Consider the following 7393-nt stretch of genomic DNA (forward strand, 5'->3'; position numbering starts at 1 on the left):
ATTTCTGTTTACTGTAGTTTTACTATAGCAATTTAGTGTGTAATCACGTTATCACGACCTAATTAGATTTAATAGATACGTCTCGCGATTTACAGTCCATGTGTAATGCGATTTTTTTTACTACATTTAATACACAATACAAATGATTTACAGATTTTTGGAATTTTGAACTTCGGAGCTAAACATCCTCAATTCTCATCTCGCACATCTGAATTCTCAGCTTACCATGGTCAACGCCACATCAGTTATGAACTCACAAATCGCGACCTGAGGCCACGCACACCAGTAACCATGGCAATGCCGCCGTCGCTACGTTTTCTCATCCTCCTCCTGCTCCTCGCCGACAGGGGCGGGGCCACGGCCGCTGCGTTCGAGCTGGAGGAGGCCACCATCGACTCCATACACCGTGCCTTCGCCGCTGGCGAGCTCACCTCCCGCGGCCTCGTCGAGCTCTACTTGCGCCGCATCGCGTCACTGGAACCCGCGCTCCCCGCCGTCATCGAGCTCGACCCCGACGGCGCACTCGCATCCGCCGACCGCGCCGATGCTGCCGCCCGCTTCGGCTCCAACGCGCTCCCGCAGCTGCACGGCATCCCGGTGCTGCTCAAGGACAACATCGCTGCGGCCGGGCCGCTGAACGCGACGGCCGGGTCCCTAGCAATGGTCGGGTCACGCCCCGCGCGCGACGCCGGCGTGGTCGAGCGGCTCCGGAACGCCGGCGCGGTGCTCCTCGGCACCGCCAGCCTCAGCGAGTGGTGCAACTTCCGCGGCCCCGGCATCCCCGCCGGATGGAGCCCCCGTGGTGGCCAGGGCAAGGTCCGTCCCCTTTCTTTGCCTCATTTCTCAGTTCCTTGGAAACTCCAATGGCAAATTGGTTTCATTGCAACTCCTAGAACCAAATGCCGCAATGCAATGGCCATTAATTTTGGGATGCCGATGCAGAACCCGTATGTGCCGTCGGCAACGCCGTGCTCCTCCAGCAGCGGCTCCGCGATTGCGGCGGCAGCAAACATGGCAGCAATCACGATTGGGACTGAGACCGACGGATCCATCATGTGCCCGTCCAGCTACAACTCCGTCGTCGGGATAAAGCCCACCGTCCGCCTCACCAGCCGTGCCGGCGTCATCATCATATCATGGACACAGTTGGGTGAGTGACCAGGTGCAACTGATTTTGGTGCGTGCCTTTTAAGCTACCTTTGTTTTTCTGATACACTAAACATAGTGATCCAACTGAATTTTATCAAAAGATCACAAAATTGATGTCAAAATGAGATATGACTCACTTCATCATAATTTGATTTTGATTGTCTGTTCATGTTCATTTAATACCTTTTTCTTGAATTTATGTCTCACTACCCTGATGGAACACCGACCACAAGAAGCTATGTTTTTTAGACGAACAATGAGTCCGCAGTCCAGATAGCTGAACATGGAAAACTAACCAGCATGTCAAAGTTATTTCCTGAAACATAAAATTCATTGTCCTTCAGTACAGCTAAGAATTGTCTCCTAGTAGCCCAAATGGCTAATAAACATGGTGGCTTTTGTTTTGTGAGGAAGAGAGTTTGCATCACTTAGTTACGGCGGACCTGGATCGAGTGCAGTTATAACTGCTACTGCAACTTAAGCGGTAGTACCAATATCTGCCGTCCAAGAACGAACCAAAGCTCCGGATTGCTGCTGGCACATCTCTGCTTCTTTCCCCTCCCAGACTCTTCTTCTACCTCCATCCCACTGCATCCAACCCAAGTCTTGCTCCCTCTCAAAAAGGCAAAAAAAAACCCAAGTCCTGCTCCGAGGTCCGAGCACAAGCTGCAAAGACGACTCTATTACCATGGCTAGCTCATGACATATGCCATGCCGCTGATACCCAAGCTAATCACCTCCCTGAGCTATCACTCCTGCAGTGGCAGCAAGGTGGCCACTACTTGTCGGCCACCAAGCTCGGCAACGTCCTCGACGCCCACACGAACAGGCCAACAGTTATGCACCTAACCATCTCACCCAGCGTGCTCTTGGCCATGTTCAGATTGATTGACATCAGACACTCCAAGGAACTTGGCCATGGTTAATGGAACAACACACCTGTTGTTTTGATCAGAGCTACAACAATACTGATGCAGCGAGGGTTGGGTTACTTCACTAAAGTTTCGGTGCGACCAACATGGAGTGATTTACTTTTCGAGTTTTGGTGCTGTGATAGACGTGGAAATCTGGAGCCAAATCGCTGTGGGATGGAGGAAGAAGAGTCTTGGGAGGGCAAGGAAGAAAAGGTAGGCCAGCAGTGAGCATTGATTCATTCTTGGACGGCAAATATTGGTGCTACTGCTTAAGTTGCAGTAGCAGTTATAACTGCACTCGATTCAAACACTATATGCTGCTTTATGGACTGCAATGCTAGATTCAACTAATGTAAGTTTAAAGTCTTCTCCTTTATAAAAGAATGAACGAAACACTGTGCAATTTTGCAGAAAGCCAGAAATACTAGTTTTTGGTGTGTCAGCTACTTAACCTGTGTGAGCACTCTCGTGGGCTAGCGGCTAGCAGAGCGTGCTTTCAGGTTCGAGTCTCACTTCTTCTTAAATCAAAGCGGGGATGCAGTCTGCACCTTCCCATCCAGGTTTCTTTTAACTACTTAACCTGTAATAAGTATGAGTTAATGAATTCTGATTTGTGTCCAATTCATTGAGCAATGATGTTACTGCAACAGTTTGATGTTTGCTCACTTGAGTTTGATCTGGTAACACCATTTAACTATTTTTTTGTGATGCAAACTACTTGATGTAGGCCCATCACTAGAACAGTTTCGGATGCTGTGCATGTGTTGGAAGCAATTGTTGGCTATGATGCCCGAGATGCAGAGGCTACTCACAAGGCTTCACAATATATACCAGAAGGTGGTTACAGGCAATTCTTGAACACAGATGGACTAAGATGGAAGAGGTTGGGGATTCTCAGGAAGGATTTCTTTCGATTTCCTTCTGGGTCTGTCCAAGAAAAAGTCTTCAGTGAGCATTTCGACATTATGAGATACTTTGCCTCAATATCTTCATGGAATTATCTGCGAGAAACACCTGTTTTCTTGAACATTTTCCTAGTGTCAGTGTGACAGTGTGCACTAATACTGCTGTTTAAATGATATTTATCCATATGAAATATAAAACAATCATGTTGCTACGGTGGAAAAAGTTATAGGTGGCTGCGTCTAATCCAGCGTAAAAAGTAACTAGGTTAGGATACCTTAATCCAAGTAGTTTATTGTAACCTTTTGCTAATTATTTTTTCAGAGTAACCCAACTTTTTTCTAATTGTTTTTTCAGAACTTATTTAGTCTAAAGGATGTGTGACTCAAATAATGCCTCTTTAACTAAAGGAGCTAAATGCCAAGACCACCAAGGGCAAAAGCCATCCATCAGTTCTATTTTCAGATGTTATTAATGCAATAATTTTTTTCATTTTCTTAGCTATGTACCATGATTGTCACTCAATACCCTTTTCTCAGGGCCTGGGCAAGAAATAATAACTATGAATCTGCGCTTTAGCACCTTAAAACTCTCGGTTGACAATAATGTCAATAGTGAACTCATGCAGATTAAGATGTGTTGTTTTCCTATTATACATGAGCCTTTCCTTACTTGATATTGTGAGAAATTGAATGATGCTTCTGCAAAGGATTAATGAATTCCTGACAGCAAAAATTACTGAATAGATATACATTTGTTCATTACTGTTGATGTTCTTTTCCATATGAGCTTTGTCTTACTCCTGAACCTTTTCCATATGAGCTTTTTCTTACTCCTGAACGGTGTGATGAAAGTAACAGTAAAATGGGCGCCATCTTGGTGGACAACCTTGAGATACCAAGCATGAATGTCATTAACGATGCTGTGCAAAGCGGTGAACGTGCACTTATGCTTGCCGAATTCAAGTTGTCGCTCAACTCCTACTTATCTGAGCTAGCCACGTCACCTGTTAGATCATTATCTGACATAATCAACTTCAACAACAAGCACCTTATCGAGGTACATATCATCTTACTTTATGTGCATCTAATTTCTTCGCTAATTTTGTCAAACATAAATGAACTCTAGCATTATGAATAACAGGAAAGGCTGCCTGAATTTGGTCAAGACTACCTCATGCATGTTAAGTGTAATATCATGTATGAGTCAAGGGTAGTTTAGTCCTTTCCTATTCTAGGGTTTGGGTGCTCTCATGTCATGTATATATATCCACATTTGGGGTTATTCAACACAGATAAGCATTCTCAGTCTTTCCTTCCTCTCCCTCCGTATTCTAACATGGTATCACAGCTACGGTTGAACTCAAGATCCTGTAGTCACCCGTCGTCGTCTCCGCTGCACCGTCCCCGGGAGGATCGATCTTCCCTCCCGGGGGCGGCATCTCCAGTAGCCCAAAACCCATATCTTTTCCGTAGATTGAGTAGCAGCAGAGCAGCAGCAGTAGCGAGTATCCATTTTTTTTCCCTCATCCGGCGCATCCGTCCACTCCATGCCTGCATCGTTGATCCGCCCCGTGGTTGGGGAAATCCGCCGCCGCCGATGCGGGCCCTTTGCGCCGCCCGTCACGGCCTTCTCCGTCCGCCCCTTCCCCGGCTGCCCGTCGCGGGCCGGACCCGGCCCTCCGCCCGTCCAGCCATCCGCCAGTCGCGGATCTGGCTACTGGAGGTGGCCGCTGTCTTCCTCCCGCGTCCGCCCGTCACGCCTCATCATCTCGTCGTCCCGTCGCTGCCCGGCGTGCCGTCCGTTGCGGCCCTCCTCCGCTCCGTCCCTCCATGGGGACGGTGCAGATCCGCCCGTCGCGGATCGGCCGCCACACCCGCTCCTCGTCGGGCGTGGGGAGCGGGGAGATCCGTCGCCGCTCTACCAGTCGTGGAGCAGCGGCCGCCGTTGCAGCTCGTCCTGGCGTCGATTCGTCGTCGTCCACCCGTCGCGTATCCGGTGGCTGGAGGTGGCTGCCATCGTCCTCAGGCTCCGCCCGTCCTCCCCGTCCGGCGTCTTCATCCGCGGCCGCCCGTGCGCCGTTCGCGCACCTCCGACCGCGGCCACCCGCGTGCCATCTGCGCGCCTCCGTCTCCGTTTGCGCCATCATCGCAGCATAGCAGCAGCAGCAGCAAGCAAGATCCCCACCTCGTCTCTGTTCGCGTCCGTCGCGGCTCCTCCCCGCGCGGCCATCTGCCACCGCGGCCGTCCGCGCGCTGTCCGCGCATGCGCCGCGCGGCTGTCCGCTCGTTGCCGGCACCCTCGCCTGCCGTTGCGGCCACCTCCCTTGCTGCCGCCCTCTGCTCGGGCCTCCGTCCGTGCGTGCTGCGGCCGGCAGTCCTCCTGGCCATCCCTCTGCGCCTCTCGCGGGGGCTTCCCAAGCACGGGTGGAGCAGCAGCTGTCGGCTCTCAATCTGCTGGAGCCATAAGCATCTTCCCAGTGGTGATTTCTTCCTCTGCTCATCTCTCTTTCTTCTCCATTCAGTACACATTCTCAGCTGCAGTTTCATGCTACTGCAAGTCTCTTTTGGGAGAGAACAGAGGAAGTGATTATATGTCAACTGGTGCTCGTTCTTGGCTCATTATCATTTGCTATTGCTGTCATGTGGCCTCTAATTTCAATAGCAGCATTGGTTCAAATTGGTGACTTATCTGCAGTTTTATCCCTCCCATGCTGCTGTAATTCATCTTTTGCTTGTTACCTTGCTGCTGCTTGCTTAGTATCTTATCTCATGCTGTTGTCAATCCATGCTAGTAGTCTCTGTTCTGCTGCCTATCCATAGTCAGTATCATTTGCATCAACATCAATCCAAGTTCAATTGCAACTTCAGTTCGTCAAAGCCGTGCGTGCTTACATTCTAATTGCCAAATCAGCCACTTTCATTTTCTTTTTCGGATTTGCCATGATGTGTGGCAACCCATCTTCGTTGTCGTGGTTAATGTATCTTTGCCATTTGGTCCTTTCGTAGCCTTCTTGCTACATTTCATCACCAAGTGGCCTTCTTAGTCATCAACACGATAGTACCACAGCATGCCGTCTTGCAGATGTGGTTTATCTCTATTCTCATTTGGCTCGATTTGGCACATCACTAATTTCGTCGCTTGGTTCAAAATCTCCAAAACTGCTGTCTTGTGGTGGAGACCGTTTGCTACATCGACAAGTTCAAGAGTTGCACGCTTTGATGACATCTTCGATTTCGGACTTTGGATGTATCAATTTCTTTTTATTGAGTCTAGTGCTTAGTGTCAACTCTCCAAATGCAACGACATTGCATTCACGTTGCATTTGAGAGGGGGTGTTAAGTGTAATATCATGTATGAGTCAAGGGTAGTTTAGTCCTTTCCTATTCTAGGGTTTGGGTGCTCTCATGTCATGTATATATATCCCCATTTGGGGCTATTCAACACAGATAAGCATTCTCAGTCTTTCCTTCCTCTCTCCGTATTCTAACAATACAATCTGAAGCAACAAATGGCATTGGTCCAACTGAGGAGCGGGCCATTGCCAGGTTGAACAAACTGTGTAATAGAGGCCTTGAGAAAGTAATGCAAGATAATCTACTAGATGCAATTGTAGCCCCAGGTGCATCTGCTCACAGCTTGCTTGCCATTGGCGGTTATCCAGCAATCACTGTTCCAGCTGGATATGATTTAAACGGTGTTCCTTTCGCCATCTGCTTTGGTGGGTTGAAAGGATCAGAGCCAAAGCTCATCGAGATAGCTTATTCGTTTGAGCAGGCAACAAAAGTAAGGAAATCTCCTTCGCTGCAGCATTCCATCATTTGAAGATAAATTTAGAAATGAATCAAACATGTATTCAACTGAGGAAATATTTTTGCTGAGGGAACCTTTTTTTTTACACCTTTCACCTGGGTATAGCAGTAGTATCAATGCACGCACGCACGCCACAACCCAACAGCCCAACCCACCCACCCACCCACACACACACACGCTAAACTCACACCTCACACACAACCAGAACTACAACTATACACAGATCAGAAGACTGCATCCATCGAGAGATCACCGGAACCATCCTTGACTCCATAGACGATGGGCACAGAAGCTGCAGAGATTATTAAGGGGCACAGACCCTGGTGCGAAAACCCACCTTGTGCCACGCTTCGAACGTGGGCGGTGGGCGCTGCATCCAGCAGCCCAACCATCTTTGAACCCAGGCAGCATGTTCATTCATTGTTACTTTTGCCGAACTCTTTGAACCCTGGCATCTTGTTCATTGATTGTTCATATGTATTTTACAATTTTAGCATCAACAAGGTTTGACTGACTTCTCCATGTCCTGAAATCTAGATGAATAGCATTCTGGGTCGTCACAGATACCCAACCTGAACGAGTTCTCCATGTCCTATGATGCTTGTGCCAAAGGA

At 48.7% G+C, this 7393-nt stretch overlaps 1 pseudogene; it reads left to right on the forward strand.

The window, feature by feature from the left end:
* Nucleotides 1-237: 237 nt before the first annotated feature.
* Nucleotides 238-4332, forward strand: LOC120689787 (annotated as a pseudogene).
* The last annotated feature ends 3061 nt before the right edge of the window (nucleotides 4333-7393 follow it).

The sequence above is a fragment of the Panicum virgatum genome, chromosome 9N (genome assembly GCF_016808335.1).
Source record: "Panicum virgatum strain AP13 chromosome 9N, P.virgatum_v5, whole genome shotgun sequence".
NCBI classification, from domain to species: Eukaryota; Viridiplantae; Streptophyta; class Magnoliopsida; order Poales; family Poaceae; genus Panicum; species Panicum virgatum.